The sequence below is a fragment of the Tympanuchus pallidicinctus genome, unplaced genomic scaffold, assembly GCF_026119805.1.
Source record: "Tympanuchus pallidicinctus isolate F22 unplaced genomic scaffold, pur_lepc_1.0 scaffold29, whole genome shotgun sequence".
NCBI classification, from domain to species: Eukaryota; Metazoa; Chordata; class Aves; order Galliformes; family Phasianidae; genus Tympanuchus; species Tympanuchus pallidicinctus.
The window spans coordinates 3,121,612-3,139,584 of record NW_026294746.1 but is presented as its reverse complement, the minus strand read 5'-3'; the positions used below and the strand labels follow the sequence as shown (position 1 = coordinate 3,139,584).

At 48.4% G+C, this 17,973-nt stretch overlaps 1 protein-coding gene across 3 annotated transcripts in view; it reads left to right on the top strand.

The window, feature by feature from the left end:
- Positions 1-17,973, top strand: part of RERE (arginine-glutamic acid dipeptide repeats) — a 168,178-nt gene that overhangs the window by 31,052 nt on the left and 119,153 nt on the right. Inside the window, exon 1 of one of the 3 annotated variants that reach the window (XM_052691542.1) lies at positions 6,126-6,252. The exons of the other annotated variants lie outside the window; for them this stretch is intronic. The gene's annotated coding sequence lies outside the window, so the exon portion shown is untranslated. Of the gene's footprint in view, positions 1-6,125; positions 6,253-17,973 lie in introns of those variants that run through there. 3 annotated transcript variants of the gene reach the window in all.

Sequence of the window (17,973 nt, the reverse complement as noted above, 5' to 3'; positions counted from 1 at the left end):
AAGGCTATCCAAATCCTCTGCTGCCTTTTGTTCCATTGAAGCCTGCTGTGTGTGAGATGTTTGAATTTCAGTAAGCCTCTGCCTGTCCTAGCAGCAAACAAAGATGAGTTCAGCAAGCTGCTGATGTAATGTGTATGATGTAAGGGAGCTCACAGTGCTCTGTGAGCTGTACAGCTGTAAATTTCTTTCAAAAGTGTTGCTAAGTGTAGAGAGACATTATTCAGTAGGACAAAAGGTCTTCCCTAAGGCAGGATGCTGTAGCACACAGAAGATAGGCACGTGCTAGTCTGGTTGAGATTCTTACCTCTGTGTGCTTCTCTAGGCTCTTAGTTGGATGTGGAATCACAGAATGGCCTGGGTTGAAAAGGAGCACAGTGCTCATCCAGTTCCATTCCCCTGCTGTGTGCAGGGTCACCAACCAGCAGACTGGGCTGCCCAGAGCCACATCCAGCCTGGCCTTGAATGCCTGCAGGGATGGGGCATGAATTGGGGAAAGAATCAGTTTTGGATCTATGAGATGGAAGCCGGCCTCTTGTTGGCTCTTACAGATGAGTTTGTGGAGGGGAATTGGGACAGGAATGAGCTCAGCACCCTCACCTCATTCCATGCTGCAGGGCTGTGTGGAACAGAGCCTGAGTGATGCCATACCTGCTATGTTTTCCCATAGATTTGGGAACTGAAGGGTTTCTTCCCCTCTAACGGAACTGCACTCACGTGGTTCCAAACTGTTAACATTTCTTCAAGATCGTAGTAGAAATTTCCTGTTTGTAGGTTGTATCTGTGCATCTGGAGGGACAGATTGTTACAGCTATAGTCACATCCTGTGCTTATTGTAACTTAAGGAGAACTATTGAATTTCTGAAGCTTTTGAATGTGAATATGATTATTATATGAAAAATGTGGGGAGCTGTAGTCGTGTTTTCTATCTCTGCTGTGCCTTCAGTGAGAGCCTGTAAATCCACAGCTAACTTGGTGTGTCTGTGTGCTCATGGCTGCTATTTGTGGTGTGTTGAGAAAATCTCTTGGTAAGGAATCTGTCTTATTTTGGAGAGGTTGTAAAGGAAGCATTTGGCAGTCATTTCCTTTCGCCTGTGAGTCTGAGCATGCTTTGTGTTATAATAGTTTAAACATACCACAGGCTGTTGATAGAGGTATCAAATTTTCCATTCCCAAAGTAACTTTTAGTCCAAACTGGAGGGAAGAATGGGCAAGTTTCCATTGTTGTACAGCTGCTTTGATAGAGTTGAAAAGATGTTTGCTTGCTTCTTCCTTCCCTTCTGTGCTCGAGCTGCATGCCCCCGCCATGGATTCTTGTGCAACCCACAGCACTGCTGCCTACTGAAGGATTCATCTTGCTGGTTCTTGTGATAATTAACATTTAATTACCTTCTTCAATCCATGTATTAAATATTCACATATGTTAATTTTTCCTGTTATGTTGTGGCTTTTGGCAAATGTCCTTTCTGTTTTCCTTTTTACTTTCATACCTTCAGACATAAGCGGCGTATCGCCTTGGAGTTAAATTCAAGGAGTTGCTGGGCAGGTTGAGGTATTGCTGTATGCATACCACAGTCTGGTGGATAGAATTGGATTTTGTTGTGATGTTTTTGGTTTACTCAGCATCGTTCTGCAATTTGGCGTTTTCCAGGGCAGGGATTTTTTGACAGATGTGAGCTTTTTCTGCTTCAGTGTCTGCCTCTCCTGCCTTGTTTTGGTTTCCTGCTGTGCTGTAGCTGGGTTTCAAGTTGCCTGTCTCACTCCTTGTTCTTTAGCAGCTTGGTCACAGTATCCCAACTGAATTGATTATGTTTTGTACTTACGTACTTAGATAAAGTACATAAAAGCTTTTGTTGTAAACATCCTGCCAAGTCACCAAGTTCCTCACCTCAGTCATCTGAATGACCTTTCATCACTTTCTGCTCAGCTCTTCCCAAAGTGAGCATGCTGGCTTTCCTCCTCCTGGAGGTGCAGCTACTTTGGAGCACTGTCCCATGATCAGCTTAAAACGTGAAAGGAAAAAGCTGTCCCCTTCCCCTTCCTTGTATTCGTCTTTTCTGGTAGCTGTGTTGAAGCCATAGGATCCCAGCAAGGAAGCCCCAGCAGCTCTCCAGGCAGCCTGTACCAATGCTTGGTCACCAGCACAGTGAGGATGTATTCTGGTGGTCTGGAGAAGCTCCTGTGCTCTGTTTTGTCCTGTTCCTGGGTACCATTTGGCAGAGCCTGACCCTGTTCCTTCCAAGTGTTCCTAGACAGGTGGGATCCCCCAGTCCGGTTCCTCTCCCCCAGGCAGAGCAGCCCTGGCTCCCAGCTGTCCTGGCAGATGCTCCAGCCCTGTGTTCAGCCTCAAAGCCCTTTGGGCTCTGCTTGTGTGCCCGTCTCCCTGGTGCTGGGGCCTGGGACTGGACCTGGTGCTCGAGTTGTCCTGTGTTGAGCAGGACAGGCAGGTGCTCCATTCCCCATCCGCTGTCTGCCTCAGGAGTTTGGCTTCTCAGCATTTGGAGGGGGAGGCTGCGGGCTGGCACTGCTCTGAACGCTCACTTAATTGTGTGGGGACTTGAGATCACAAAGAGCTCCTAGTGGGCTCCACAACAACTGTTTATTTTTTCATTTTTTCCTCAACACTTCCTCAGCTCGGTCTTTCTGTAAAATCCGGAGATTTCCAGCATGTGAAATTGCTTTAGCAGTCTTCACAGCTCCCTGGGGGAGCAACTTTTGTTTTCTCTCTTCCCTACTGTGACAGAAATGCTGCATGCATCCAAGATGCCGTATAAAAATAACCCAGCGGATTTCTTTCAGGCGTGCAGAGCGGAGTTCTGCAGGGCTCCCTTCGTGTCCTTGAAGTCTCTATCACCACTCTGCAGCTGAGGTGATGTGCTGACTGTACCAGCAGCCTTCCTTGGGCTGCGTCACAGGTTTCAGATGGGCTGAGAACGAACCCGAGGTGACTTCATCGCTAGCAGTTGTATGGGCAGGCAGCGTGTACTGCCAGCACACCGATTTGCTTTGTTTTTCAGAGGGATGTCAATGCTTTGCTTCTGATGGAATCAAGAGATCAAGAATGGGGCACAAAGGTGGTACTGGCTGCCCAGGGGATGGCTGGTGGCAGTTGGAGCAGCGCCTGGAATTGTGGGGGGCAGCAGTTGAGGCAGTTGGATGTGGATGGTGCTGCGGTTGTGTTTGTGGTCCTGGTAGTGGGTTCCTGCCCCCAGCACTGACCTGAGGGTGGATTTTAGCGCTGGTTCCTGAGGGCTCGCAGGTGGATGTGAGGTCTGGATACAAGTGCTGTGTAAGTACAGTGTGTAAATCAGGGCTTTTGAGCCATGAAATGCATGATAGAGTAGGAAGTGGTTCACTTCAGTGGGATCTGTGTTTGGTGCTGTGTAAATAGAGGCTTAAAACAGAACCACCTAACAGCCTCCCCAAAACGCTGAAGGTTCCTGGTCCAGAAGGAATACAGATTCCGTTAGGGAGATCTGGAATGGTTAAGAAAATGGCAGATCCAAATTACAGCCTTTCCAAAGTCGATTGAAGTAGTCTTACCTGCTGACTTTGTGCCTCTGTTGCCTGCTAGAGATGGAAACGTTGGGAGAGGAAGCAGGCAAGAAGCTGTTTAACTCTGCAGAGTTTACATTCTCCTTTGGTTTGGATTACAGAATGAATGCTGGCCTTTGGATTGTGCTGCAGCAATAGTAATGTTACACTGAATTTCCTCTGAGAGATGACTTTTGGGTAGTGTAGAAAAGCACCCTCCTAACTGGGGCTGCTGCAGCTGAGCTGGGCATGAAGCTGCATGGATGTGGATTTGTGTTTCCATGGGGTGTCCAAGTGTGCAGTGACACACAGGTGTAGGTGGATGTGCTGCTCACGCAGGTCTGAAGGACTCTGTAGGTGGCAGGAACTGTTTTGTTGGGAGCAGGGTGACGCTTAGCTGTGTTGGTGCTGATAAAACAGTCCGTGTCTGCAAAGGAACAAAGTACCACCTCTGCTCCATAAAAGGTTTTGTGTTTGGGTTATATAGCACGGTGTGAGCAGGTTGGAGCTGCACTCTGCAGAGGAGCCTCCAGGTAACCATTGCCCCCAGGGAGTTCTCTGGCTGATTTCAGAGCTTAAACCACCTTCTTGAAGCTTCTCATTTGACTGAAATGCCTTGCTGTTCTGGCCGGGGATGTGTGTGCAGCCGGTGATGGTAGGGAAACTTGTGCTGAGGACTGGGATTAAGTGACGGAAGAGAAGCAGAGCTGTGGCAGTGCAATGCTGTTAGCTGGTTCTCCTTGAACCTATTCCCTTCCTCTTCCTTCCACCCTGTTTCTAAGCCTGAAGGGAGAGCTTGATTTACGTGAAGCTGAGAAAAGTGTTAAGTCTCCTTTTAAAAATAGGTTTGGCTTAGCAGGGGTTTAATGTGCGACACTTGTTGCTTGCCTGAGCTGGGAAATGATGTTAGAAAGCACTTGTCACGATCACATCTCCGTGTGTTCTTAAAATGAATTTAAGTTATTTATTGCTTTGGTACAGTGTGCGCGAGGCAGGTGGTGTACTTGAAACCTGCTTTAAACCAGTGAGCTGGATGGCCGCAGTGAGCTGCTGGCGGCTGTTTGTGGAGCTCTTTGCCCTGGATGTCTCTTCTAAAGAGAAAATGAGTTCCCATCCCATCAGTCTAATCTCGTTCGGTCTGTTTACAGTCTGTTTTGAGCATACACTTCTGGTAGCCTTGAGCTGTTCCTCTGATGAGTGAAATACCGTGTCTGTAATTGTCAGTGATGCTGGTGGGCATCACCTTGAAGCTGTGGGATCAGTGCAGTGCTATCAGCACAGTACGTGGCAGTCCTGGGCCTGAGCACATGTGAGATAGGCCTTGGATTGGGAAGGACGCTTGTGAGAAGCAGTGGATGCAGCCGTGGTGTGTTGGGAAGTGGCAAATACGGATTTAACGACCAAGAAAATAATTTTTTTCAGCCCATTTTCGAAGGGCAAGATGAAAAGTGCCCATTGTGAATGGAGCTCGAGGCTGCACTCAGTGTGTGGTTTTGTTTTACTGTGTGAAATGGGGGCAGATGACGTGTCTGGAGAAAGGCCGATTAGTGCAAGCTGAGTTGCTCCCCTTGGCAGTGAGGGATGCTGGAGTGGTTGCGTTCATTCAGGAACCTCCCATGTGCTGCATACAACCAGATGGGACTTCAGATGGCTCTACTGCCAAAGCCCCACCTTGTTCACCCGGCTCTGCAGGCGGCACCTGGGGCTGCAGTGCTCTCCAGCTCTGCTGTGCTCGACCTGCTGTGTGCTGCACCAGCAAAATGCATTCTAAGGGGATACACAAGTTCTACAAGTTTTTTTTCGACTGCACTTTGCCAGCACGCAGCGTCTGCTAGGAGTAGTAGTTCAGAGTGGCAGGGAGTTGTGTCCTAAAGTGATAAGGCAGTTTTAATAGATCCCATCAAATAGTATTTTTGCAAATAAATGGAGCTTGGCCTGAATGAACTTTCTGCTGGGAAGCTCTTTTGGAAGTCATGGGAAGCCGATACTTCCTCCAGCGCACTCTAGAGCAGTCAGTTCATTTCAGTGGCTTGCCAGATGTCGGGCTACATTTGATTAGGAAATTGCCGTGAGGATAGATGCCGCGTGGTTGCTTTGTGCTGACCCAACCGTTGGGTTTCAGCCCGGGCAGGTTTGTAGCTCTCTCACAGCTCCTTGGTGCTGGAACTGATCCCGAGGCAGCTCCTCCAGGCCGGGCTCCAGCTGCGATTTATTTATTGGTAAGATCTTCTCTTGGATTTGCTGTGCAGGGCAGAAGTGCGCGCTGCTCCGTGCCGACCGCACAGCGCACCTTACGTGCCGCGCCGCACGGCCGCAGGTAAACGCTCGCTATTAAAAAGCAGAAAGGCCGATTTAAGCGTACGATGAAGGCGAACGGGTTTTACCGAGCGGATGAATTCACGCGGGGGGAGGAGGGCAGGCTTTCCGGCAGAACGGCTCGAACGAGCCCCGCCGGACCGGAGCCCCGAGGTCCCGGCAGGCCGCCGCGCCGTGCGGGCGGTTCGGAGGGGCCGCGCTCCGCGCCGGGTTTTCCCCCTCGCCGCCCGCCGGGCCGCGCTCCGTGCCCGCCTCCTGCCGCTGCCGGGCGGGTGGCGGCGGGCCCGGGGGGACGAGGCTCGCTCCGCCGCCTCTCCGCTCCCGGCCCAGCTGCCTGCACGCCGGGCGGCCGGCGGAGGGGCCTCCTTTTGTTCGCCGCTCCTCGGGAGACGCCGCCGCCAGCGGGTGAGTGCCGGGGCGCGGCTGTGCCGAGCGGGGACCGCGGCCGCTTCGTCCCCGGAGGCTGCGCGGGGGGCTCCTTGCATTTGGGACCGTGCTGGTGTCCGGGCGTTGTTTTACCCTATGGGGAAAGTTGGGTCAACTCTGTGGCTGAGGAGTTCACGATGCGTGCGGACCCTTTCGCTTCGCTTCTGTGTTGTAAATGCAGCAAGCAAAACGGATGTGCGGTGTTTAATTTCTTACTTGAAGCAGATGGGATAAGGAGATAGGGGCTGGGGCTGGCCCGGACGGAGCACTGTCGCCCCACACAGAACGCCTTTGGAGCAGCAAAGCACCTCAGCCTGAGCTCCCCGTGCTGCTCGGTGCGGCTGCCGGGCTGCTGTGTGCCCACGGTGCTCCCCTGCGACGGCACCCGGGCCTGGCTGGAGCCCGACGTGAGGCAGCAGGGCTGGTTTGAGGGACTCTCAGATATCCAGCAGTGTTCCTTCTGGGAGCTGGAAGTAAACAGGACTTAAAGCCCGGCACACAGAGGAGCGCTATGCCGATGTAAAGCCATTAATCTGCAGGCAATTAGTTCCAGCCGCGCAGCCAGCTCGGTGTTTTTGTCAGTTTTTTTGTTCTTACAGACGACGGCGTATTTCAGGACTTAGAGAGCCTAGTAAATATCACAAGACAGACATTTCAGGCGCTTAGCAGCAAGTTGAGAAGCGTGTGGGAGCAGCGTTTAAAAGCCCTTATTTGTGTTTCCAGCCCTGTAATTTAGCAGCGTTTCAACTATTTTTATCGAGCTCAGTGGGAGCAGCAGAAGGTGGCAGCGAGCTGTTGGATGTGGCTGTGCTGGGAGGGTTCCACCATTCCTCCCTCCTGCTGGGGAGCAGCGTTGCTCTGGTGCACGGTGAGGCTCGGGCTGCGTGTGAGCAGCTTTCCAGAGAAAGGCAGTGAAGAATTTATCTTTTCTTGTGGTTGGGATTTATGAATTGAGGCGAGGGCTGACGTCATGTATCCTCCCGCTTCCTTTGTGTGTGTGTGTGTGTGTGTGTGTGTGTGTGTGTTGGAGTTGATAGTGCTTTGTTTTACTTCCAATAGCTGCGGCTGTGCCTTGAATCCCCCCGTAGCTCTGTTACTGTGGCCCTGGGTGCGGGCGGGCGGTTGGTTCTGTTGTGCCTCTGAGTCGCTTCTATGTGAAGTAGATGAGCCCTTAATTGTAATTACCACAGTGCTGCACGCAGCTGTTCTGCCTGTGTTGGTTGTCTGCAGCTTTACCGCAGGTTGTGGGGATTCTCTTGGTGTCTCAGCTCTTCTTTACATAGAGGTGATGAGGTGGGACTTTTGTTTCTTGGTGTGAGCGGTTAATAGCACGTCCCAGAGGGCTTTTGTTTGTACTTCATGTAAGGATATAAACTGTTTGTTATTGAGCTTTAATCCTAAGGCTTTGTTTTCAGGTAGCATAGCCTTCACCAACCCGTACGCACAGACCAGAGGTCCCAGCAGCTGCTGTAGCTTCTGATTTGTGCTGTTACTGCCACAGGGATGGTGATGGACCCCTCCAGGGGGTGGAACGCTTTACAGGGTTGTTTACAAATACAAGGTTGTTGTATTCAACACCTATAGAAAAGCTCGATAGAAACAGAGCCATTCCGTGTTGGCAGCTGAGATTAGTTTTGCTGCTGCTGAAATGCAGATGAATGCAGAAAGTGAGCAGAGGGCACATCCCCACCGAGTCAGACTGACTGCAAATCCCTCCCGATCCACAGCCTCTAGTCCAGAAATCCCACACTGCGGGTCCCTACTAACTGCTGATGATAGGTCTGGTTGGGGTTTGGAGCTGCAGAAAGCAGCTATGTGGGGCATGGGGTGCTGCAGGCTGTGAGGAGGTTGCTGTTGTGGAGATGTGCCCTTCATTGAGCACGCAGCTTCATAGGGCTGCCCCTGGCTGTTAGGTCAGCATATGTGTGCTGATGTTTCTTGGTTCTGGGATTCCTTAAGCACACAGAGAGAAGTTGTGTTGATGCTATATATACTCCAAAAGGAGTAAAATGGGATTGGGAAACAGCAAAAACCAGCGTTTCTGCAGTCTGTTGGAATGTGCTGCTAATGTGGTGTTTCACCTGAGCTCTGCTGACTGGTTTACAAACAAACCCAAAACAATTAGGAAGACAGAGGGTGCAGAAATGGATACGTGTTGATGATCATCGTGCACGAAATGCTGTTTTTCCCCAGGGGATTTTCAAATTAAGGATGTTTTTTTGCAGCATTAGTCTAGCCTCTGACAGATGAACAGATTAAACGTGGTGGCTGGGCTTGTTACAGGCCCCAGCTGTTGGCCTGATTCTCTGCTGGCCATTCCTATCCCTGCTGCAGGGCCAGGGGTAGCTGGCTTATAAGCAGAACTTCTTTCTGACCTGCTTCTGTTAGTGAAACAAGACACAGCTGAGGCTCTGTTGAGTGCAGCAGCAGAAAGCAGAAGCAGCTCTGCAGCTCAGGTGCTCAGGAAGCAGAAGTTGTGTGTAACCTGTGGCATGAGGCTCTGCTCAGTAAGAGCCAGCCAGTGATGTATGGGAATGCAGAACAGCTATTGATGTGTCAGGCTGGGTTAAGTAATAGAGGATAGGCACCATGAGAAGCTGCTTATAAGCTGTATAGCTTTGTTTATGAAACCTCTGTAAATGGATCAGAGGGATACCTGTTTTCTGTACTTAAATTCCATAACAAAGCTGGAATTCTTTCCAGAAGAAAGGACAAATGTAGTATTTCTACTGAGCTTTGCCTGGGGTCGTGATTGGAGTTCTGACGCTTGGATGCAAGGTGTGAACAAACAGCACTGACAAATGTAAATAATTAAAGGCAGCTGGCCTTCTTTAGGAAACTTATTTTCAAGTTTTGCCAAGAAAAGGCCTTTGTGACTGGATAAGCATTTTGCTACTGGAATAGAATTTGGTCGTGATTTGTACATTTGCTTGTAATTCTAAGCATGTGTGCTTGTACAATGGTGGGTTTAGAAATGCGCTTTTTCCTGATGTTAGCAAAAGCACGAGATGAACAGAGGCAGTAAATTTGGTGCTAATGGTGTCTCTGTATGACTGGGGAGTTCGTAGCAACTTTTGGCCTGGTTAGGTTTCTCTAGGAATGGCTTTAATTCAGACAAGAATACGGGGTGAAATAGCAGTCTTGGAATGAGGCAGTGGGAGCAGATGGTAGGTATGGGCAGATTTTCCCAACTTTCTGTTAAAGTGGCTTAGTTGAAGACCTGTTTGGTGAGTAAAGGTGTGCTGAAACCTGCCGAGCTTAAGAAGGGGAACCCTCATGTCTGTAATGCTGGTTTGGTACGGGTAGCTGGCTTTGTCTCAGGTGCTGATTTGAATCTTCTGGAAACATGCAAAACCCTGTGTGTTTTGCTTTTGGTACCTGTTGTCTTCTTGAACTTATTTAGAGAGATAAAATGACTTGGTTTTGAGATAGAGCTGAGATCCTGTTCATACGCAGTAAGTGTTTCTGCAGCATCTGGGGTCTGATAAGCTTATGATCTGCTTGCTTAGAATGAAGGGCTTTGGGTAGATGGAATGTTGGGTTCTGTGGGTGAGCTGGTGTTGTTTCAGAAGGTTGGGGGCTGTTTTGGTGGCTGTTAGGGACTGTTAGGAAGTTCAGGGTTCAACCATTGCATTGTTAGTGTAACGCATTGCTCCGTCACAGCTCGTTTATCTGGGCTGTAAAATGATAGCAGTAACATAAACATGACGTTGGAGCTTCAGGTTCCCTCATTCTCCATCGTGGAGGTTTCAGCCTCCTAATCTAATCAGCCTGGGCAATTAATCTGTTTATCTCTGATAGGACCAACATGCCACTTCCTCTGCCCTTGGAAGCTCCGTGCCGCCGGTGCCTTCCCCAGCACGAGGCCTGGCAGAGCAGGGAGCTGGGGTCTGCTGTGCTCTGCTGTGCTCTGAGGGCTCTCGGGTTGAGTCAGTGCCTGCTGATGGGACGTGGATTGGCGTGCAGTTAACTGCAATCACACACAGCTATGAAAATGACTGAGCCGTGGCACGAGGCAGCACAGCTCAGGCACTTACGGGGTGGAACAAAGCCCCCGTTCCTTGGGTCTGCCATAGTGACAGATCCCTGTAGAACTCCCTTGTTACAGGCAGTGAAAACATACTGCATTTGCTCCATTTCCTACTGAAATCTAACAAAGGAGCCAAAAATCAGATTTCCCTTTCCCGATAATAAAGCTATTCCTTTGAGATTAGAGCTGGGAATGGATTTTTCTATCTAGCAGTTCCTGCTTATTAATTGAATGCTCTTAGGTAATCTCGTGTGCTGGTTTGTGTGAGAGCACGAGAGGAAGAACATCACTATCCTGCATGTTTAATATTAGATCATTGTAATTGCCTTCGAGCTGGAGACCCAGCCTGTGTTTGTAGTTAAGACTGATATAAAGGAGTTAAGAGCAGCCCAAGGTTATTAGATCATTTGGAAACTGATTACCCTTTCACAGTGTAATAAAGTAATTATGAATAGTGTATGAAAATTGGTTGCAGTCTGTTTCAACATTATGACTGCCTGTCTTTAAAAGAAATTACATTGTCCTCTTTTGTGTTGTTCCTACAATTTGCATATTCAAAGCACGTTGGTTATTTGTCACTTCCAGCTGTAAATGCTAAAGAGCATTTAAAAAAAACAAATGATGCCATCTGTTTGGATAGGTTTCGGTGAGGTTTGGTAATCCTTCACCTTGGGTCTGTTCTCTTTACAGTGGTACGTGCTGCTGTTGCTGAAAGAGAGGTGCTTTCTGGAATGGAGAGTTATGAGTGGTCCAAGTTGTGATTAAAACACTGTTGATGTGAGAAATAGGTACAGCTGTGGGCTCCAAAGCACAGCTGGGGGTTGCTTACCTCGGGGTGCTGCTTTGCCTTACGTGTCTTCCAGCAGTTCCCAGACACAGGGTTGCCTGTGCTGCGTTCCTGCATCTTCATTCAGGCGCTGAGCGCTGCTGACACAGCTGAAATCACCATTGGAAGTATTAAGCATGAGGTTCTGCAGTGTGTTTTTTGCATTGCTCTCATGGATAGCTCACAGCTCGAGGGAACTCCAGCCAGGCCAGACTTGCTCCATGAACACTGGTGTCATTTTCTTCAAAACTGAATTTCTTTTGTAGGAGGTTCCCTTGTTCTCTCATGGCTTACTAATGCCATTCGATACTAAAACTGCACTGGAAAACTTGTTTTGTATTCCTTCTTCGGTGCAGTTGCATTTTGAAATACCTGCTCATACCAAAGTTCATTCTGATTCAGAGGCCAGATCATAATTCAGCATATGTTAAGAGCTCGTCAGCAGGTAATAAATCTCACCTAAGCTGTATAAGTTATCTCCAGGGAGAGGCTGCAGGACTGCAGGGGACAACAGGCTGATGTGCTGGGTGCATTTAATTGGGCTCCAACTGCTGGGCAGCTGCACTGGGTGCCTCGGCTCCTGCTGTGCTGGGAAGCAGTGCTTGGCCAGCTCCTGGCTGGGCCGGGCTTGCAGGAAGGAACTCGGTTTTGCATGGCAGGAGGCTGCTGAGCTCTGCCCTGCGGCTGCTGTGATAGAGGTGTGTGATACAAGTGTGGGAGCAGGGATGCAGAGGGCAGTGTGTCCCACAGCCCTGCTGCTGGGGGTAGCAGTGCTTGCAGTGTGAACGAGGCCAGCGCGCTTCTTGTGCGGCTTAATAACGCTTTGCATCACTTGTTCGACACTTAATGGTTTATGGTCTAATTTTGCAAATCACCGTGCTCAGCAGCTTACAAGATCAGACCTAAATACATTAATCCAGCTATATTGCCTCATCCTGTTACATTAGATGCCATCACTACAGTCATACAATAGTTAAGAGTCTGCACTGAGAGTACTGGAAGTAGAATTTAATGTCTGAAGCGTGACCGAAGTCAGAAGTTATTTCAAGCGGTCTTAAAACACTTCCTCTTGGTTTAGATTAGAGGCAGACTAATCATTTGAAACATTTCTTAATATTTTCTTCCCTTTTCTCATGAAAAACGCAGCCAGTTATGAACTGCTTTCAAGTGGATTTATTAGCAGTGGTCAGCAGGTTGCTGATGCAATTCTTCTTGGGGTGGGGAAAGGCTGCAGGAGGTTGGGAAGGGCATTGCTCTGAATTGGGGTTCTTCAGAGCTGATGGGTGAATCAGCGGCCCTGAGCAGTAACATGATTACTGTGTAAGTGGATTTCTGTGTTACGTTTGCTACATACTCATGGAAGAGGTATTTTAAGGTTTAAAAAAATAAAAAAGGGAAGCTTGTTCACTGACTTTGAGAGAAGTGAATGAAACCAGAGGGAAAAGCCATCCGCTGGGTTGCAAGGTGAGAAGCTGTATTGGATTCCATGGGATAAACAGAAATCTGGTGTTTGTGTGTGCTGTGGAAGCTGGCAGTTGGACAGGGAGAGTCGCAGTAGAGGTTTATAAGTAGTAGAGATTTAGATTTGTAATCTGAAAATGGCCATAGACAGTGTTTTTGTTTGCTGGATGGTCCCATGTTAAGACAAGCTACGTCTGCTCATTTCCCTTGTTGTTAGCTAAGATGGTCTGTGGGATTTCTGTGGTTCCCTTCTTGTGCTAAAATCTTACAACATGAGGAGATGGTCATTTCCTAACGAGCTGTTCACCACCACTTGTTATCTTCAACGTTCAGCCGCAGCCGATGCTGGTGTGGGAGGAAGCTGCCCCTCTGATTCAAGTGCAATAGTTACAATTGCACAACGTCGTGCATTGAATGAGGGAAACATGCCTTAATGTTATGGGGTGATTCAAGTCCTTGCTATTGGGAGAGGCAAGAAGATAAGGTCAGGGGCATGGGATAATCTTCAGCATGGGATACAGAGAGGCCGTGAGCTGTGAGTTGGGACTGCAGGGTGTGCTTTGGTCTCTGCTGTCTGTGCCTACACTTGTTGCTCCTGTGTTTGCTCTTAGAGTGATATTCCTCTGCCCAGAGCTGGGCAGTGAACACCATGCTCATCACACTGCCACCAGTGAGGTTTTGCTGCTTTAAATACTGGCACTTGTTAACTGTGTTCTGTAAATGCACTAAAGGAAGTGAGATGTAATTTAATACATTGCAGTTGTGAAGCATTAGGAAATTATGAAGAATCTGCTGACCGGTTGCTGTAGACAACCTCTAATGTGAGACAGAGATCAAGTCAGTATTTCACACACGAATAAGCACACTTAATCTCCTGATTACAACAGGGCTTCTGTGCTGGGGAGAGGCTTTGTAGGACAGCTCTGCTGCCTGCTCTGTCACTCGGAGCAAGCTGCTGCTCCAAGGAAGTGAGACCCAGCTCTGAAATCAAAGGCGTTCCTCCTATCACCGCTTATGTGAAAGCATGTTAAAACAGCAGACAACAAAACCAGGGCTTGTGAATGTCCGTTGCCCTTTGTTAACTTTGTACTCTTTTTTTTTTTTTTCCTTGTTGTAAGGCTAGAAGAGCAGCATTTCTTTGTGTTTCCACTGTTGTGAAAGTTGAAGCCACACCACCAAATTGAATTATGGCTGTTTGTGGCCACGTCTGGTCGCTCAGCCTGGCTCAGGAGCCCACCCTGCAGTTCTTCCATTTTGGGTAATTGAAGTCAGCGGTTGTGTGGAGTTGAATGAAACTGCTAATGTGGCTGAAGAGCAGGACTTGAGCCTTTGCTGCCCCAAGAAAGGCTTTCCCAAAAATAACCCAATCTAGTTTTAGTTTGAGTGCTTTAAATGAAGATATTTTTTGAGGCTTTCTAGAAGATGAAAGGCTTGTTTAAAAGGGCAGGCATTTGAGAAGAAAAGGCAGAGGCATAGCTGTATGTAGTGAGAATGACAATAGATGGCTGTTCAGACGCAGACGTGGAAGTGCCAAAGTAAAACACGGGGTGGATGTTCCCAGCAGTTGCTTACAGCAGGTAGGGATCTGCATGGTCTTCGTGTGACCTCTGCATCTCTGGTCTCACCTAAGTACACGTGAGGGAAAGCTTTCATATTACACTGAGCTCCTTTCTTGAAGTAATTGGCTTCACAGGCAGGCACCAGGTATGTGGTGCACTCACAACTGGTCATCGTGTGTTCCTGCTGAAGCCAGGGCTGTTGTGCAGTGGATGTATGACTGCACTTCATGTCAGTGCTCTTCAGCATTGCCGTTGTGCCAGGAACTTCTCTTACTGCTTTGACTTCTTTGTTGGTGTTTCCCTGGTTGGAATGGACAGTATTTGTTAATGTTTCTGTTTTTCCCATTGACTAAGCATATTACAGATCATCTTTTTGCCACAGACTTGCCTTGCAAGGAATCTGCATGGATGGCACCAAGCTCTCCTGTTTTACATCTGAAAAATCTGTTGTCTTCCAGTGCCTCGCTCAGCAAATGAATCCCTGGTGATACGTGATGTACTGGGAGGCTGTGATGGAGCTCTTGGTGCATGGGTTGGCACAGAGGTTGGCTGCTGCTGGCATGAGCTTTCCTCCTGCCTCTCACTTGCTGTCTCTTGTTATTTGTGCTTGGTTGGCTGAGCTGTCCTCTGGCCTGCTGCTGGCTCGATGTGGTTGTTGGAAGGCAAGCGAAGTTGTTGTGCCTGATAAAACTATAGTATCAATAAATAAATAAAGCTGTGTGTCACAGCATAATTGTTAACTTTGTTTTTTAAGTATTGTTCAGCACGCAGGTGTTGTCTCGGCTCCTGGTGACGCGATGCTCCCCAGATAACAGCTCTGACTGCAGTAGCAGCTCTGTGCAGCCCCGTGGGCCTTCCTCCCCCACAGCCCTTGGCAGCAGGGAGCTGCACTGCACTGCAGGAACGCTTTAACAAGTCCTAACTTTGTTTGTAAGTGGTGCTATGGGACTGTTGCTTTGTGTTACTCAGACCTATATTGCTGTAATCATTTACATGAGCCCGGCTGGCTTCAGAGACAAGGAAGTAATCCCTGGTGTTGTGTTTACTGTCTGTTGCTCCTTGCTTGCTCCCTCCCACTAATTACAACTACAGAGGCCATTAGAGCACCCTCTGAAATCACCTGGGGGGTTCTGAGCAGCTTGCAACTCTGGCTAACTTATCTGGGGAAGCGTTGGTTGTACAGAAACTTTCTAAGACTGTTGACTTGTATGTAGCTGCTCTTAAACAAGTCTCATTTCTCTCAGGGTTAATTTAGGATTGCATTACTTTTTAAAGAAGCCAGTGTGTAAAACTGCCCAGAAGTAGGTGTTCTCATCTCAGTCACTGTTGTGAATATGGGCCAGCAGTTCTTAGGGGAGGTGATAGCTGATAATTGCACCTTAGTTTTATCCCTGGCCTTCCGGTCTGCCTCTGTGCTCAGAGCTGTTGTGTTTTGTTCTCGCTCCTCACTGAGTTTGGGTCCTCTTGCAGGTAGGGAGGGGAAAACATAAGGCTGTGGTCTGCCATGAGGTGTGTGGTGGGTTTCTGCCTTTCCTCTGGAGCTGTGAGCTGCAACCGAGGAGGGCCTGTGTTCTGCTGTGTGCTGATGGGATGGCGAGTGGAGAGCAGTTCCAGGTGAATGAACGCCTGTGCACGCTTAGATGGCTCACAAGGGCTCTGAACTGTAAATATGGAACTCGTAATGACCATTGCTGGGCCGAGCGTTCCAGAGCTGTGTTTGTGCTGTGAACTCCCAGCACAGTGAAGGAGATGGGGAAGGCCACTGCTAAGAGGTGTGTCTTCAAGTGAGTCTCTTATAGTTGTTTTGGGATGGAGAGAAAAGCAAGAAGAGAACGAGCTCTTTGCTGACCACATTGTTAGTGGAAGAGCTCCCAAAATACTTGGTCACCTGAATGCCTGCAACTCCCGTTTTCAACAGCAAACAGAAGATAGGGAAAGAATGTGGGGGAAAGCTGATAACAGATGCTCTTAGCCTTTTCTGGAACAGAAAGGTTAAACTGCATGCCTCAGCAGAGAGGTCAGCCCTCGGTGCTGTTAATGAGCTCTGCCTCAGGGGTGGGATGTCAGGAAGGCAGAGCTGTATGCAGGCAGCCCTGGGGTGCGTTGGAGGCAGGAGGGTGCATGTCTGACACGCAGCACTGGAGCTGCTTGGATGCTTGCAGCTCAGCGCTGTGCTGATGGAGCTGAGATTTCCTCTCCCCAGTGCTGTTAGGTTCCCTTCTCACCAAGGAACTTGAAGGTTTTCTTAAGGCAGTTCTTCATACCTCAGCAATGTGTGGAGGAATCTTTATGGGCTGATTCTTGTTGTTTAGTCCTTTGCACTAAAAACAAGTGTATAAACTTCCAAAATTCTTCCTGGATGTAAAAATAGGAAAAACTCCTTGGAAAGACCTGAAATTCTGGCAGTTGCAGAGCATACTTCCTTTAATCTGATATTAGTGGAACACAGTGCCTTTCTATCTTGCAATACGAGACTGAAAACTCAGAGAAGAATGGTCCTGTTGTGTTTATGAAGGCTGCTAACACGTCACCAAGCAAGTCTTGTCAAAAGATTTATCTGCCTGGTGTGCTGAAAGTGCAAGAAGGAGCTCTTCTCATGTTTTTGGTTCCTGTGTCTGGTTGGTTGCCTCCCTGTTCTGGCCTCATGGCATTTCTGTTGGACTTGCTTCCACGTTATCTTTAAAACCCAACTCTTCGGGTATTTAAACCTCTTAGCTGGTGTTAACGTGCACTGAGCTGCAGTGCTTTGGCTCCGGTAATGGTTTCCAGGTGCAGACATGAAATAACCACAGAGCTGCCTGTGGTTGGGCCAGGTCAGCAGCTCGGTGCCCAGAGCTGGCCTCGTTTCTCAGAGCTTCTCTGGCAGAAATGCTGTGCAGTTATTTATGGGTGATATGGGCTGTATTTCACTGGAGGGGCAAAATATATCCGGGAATCTTCAAAACATGTTTGGGTCATCGCTTGGATGAAAGATTATTGAATATTTTCTGTGGTAATACTGGCTTAATTAGTGATAGCTGAAAGAAGCTTTTCTTTGCTCTTCTGGCATCCCAATGCATGCTCCGCTCTATGAAGCTGAAATCTGCTTTCACAACCACGATGTGCAGGAGCAGCTTGCAGTGCAGTGGTGGCTGCTCGTTCAGATTCTTTGCACAATTCCTCCTGGTTCCTTGAGATTTCGAGAGTGAGAGAGACCTCAGGATGTTTCAAGATGCAGCTGAATTAATACGGATGAATGATCTGTCAGTTACCATCAGCTCTGGGTTTATTTCTCCCTCATTCTTGGTGTCACTGAGAACAAGACAAAAGGACTGGCACTGCGACTCTCCCTTCTGTTGTTTCTTTATGTTCTCCCAAATCAATCTGTAAACAGCATTCTAGTTTTAATAACTGAAGAGTGTAGTTATATATGATGAGGATGAGGAGTATAACAGGCACAATGAGAAGCAACGGGAAAGGCTCTGAAAGCAGAACTTCTCTGTTAGGATTCAGTGTCTTGGTGTTGTTCCTAACCCAGAAGTTGAGCCCTTGTGAGCTGCAGCCACATACAGCTGGCTTGTACCCATCCCTGGAGGCCACTGAGTAAAACTTGTGGGGCATGCTGTGTACCCTGCAGCTTCTAGTCTCCAGGAGAGATCTCCTGTGCATGGGTTGAGACACCACTGCTTGGAATTTTAGATAGCCCCGGGGAAGTAATTTGTTTTCATTCCAAATAAATGATTATTTGCTCTCTTAATTATGTTGTAACAACAGTAAGGGGCTGGGGGGAGGGAAAACGACGGATCCTCAAGCTTGCTATTGAAGAGTTTCCTAGCCTCTAGAAA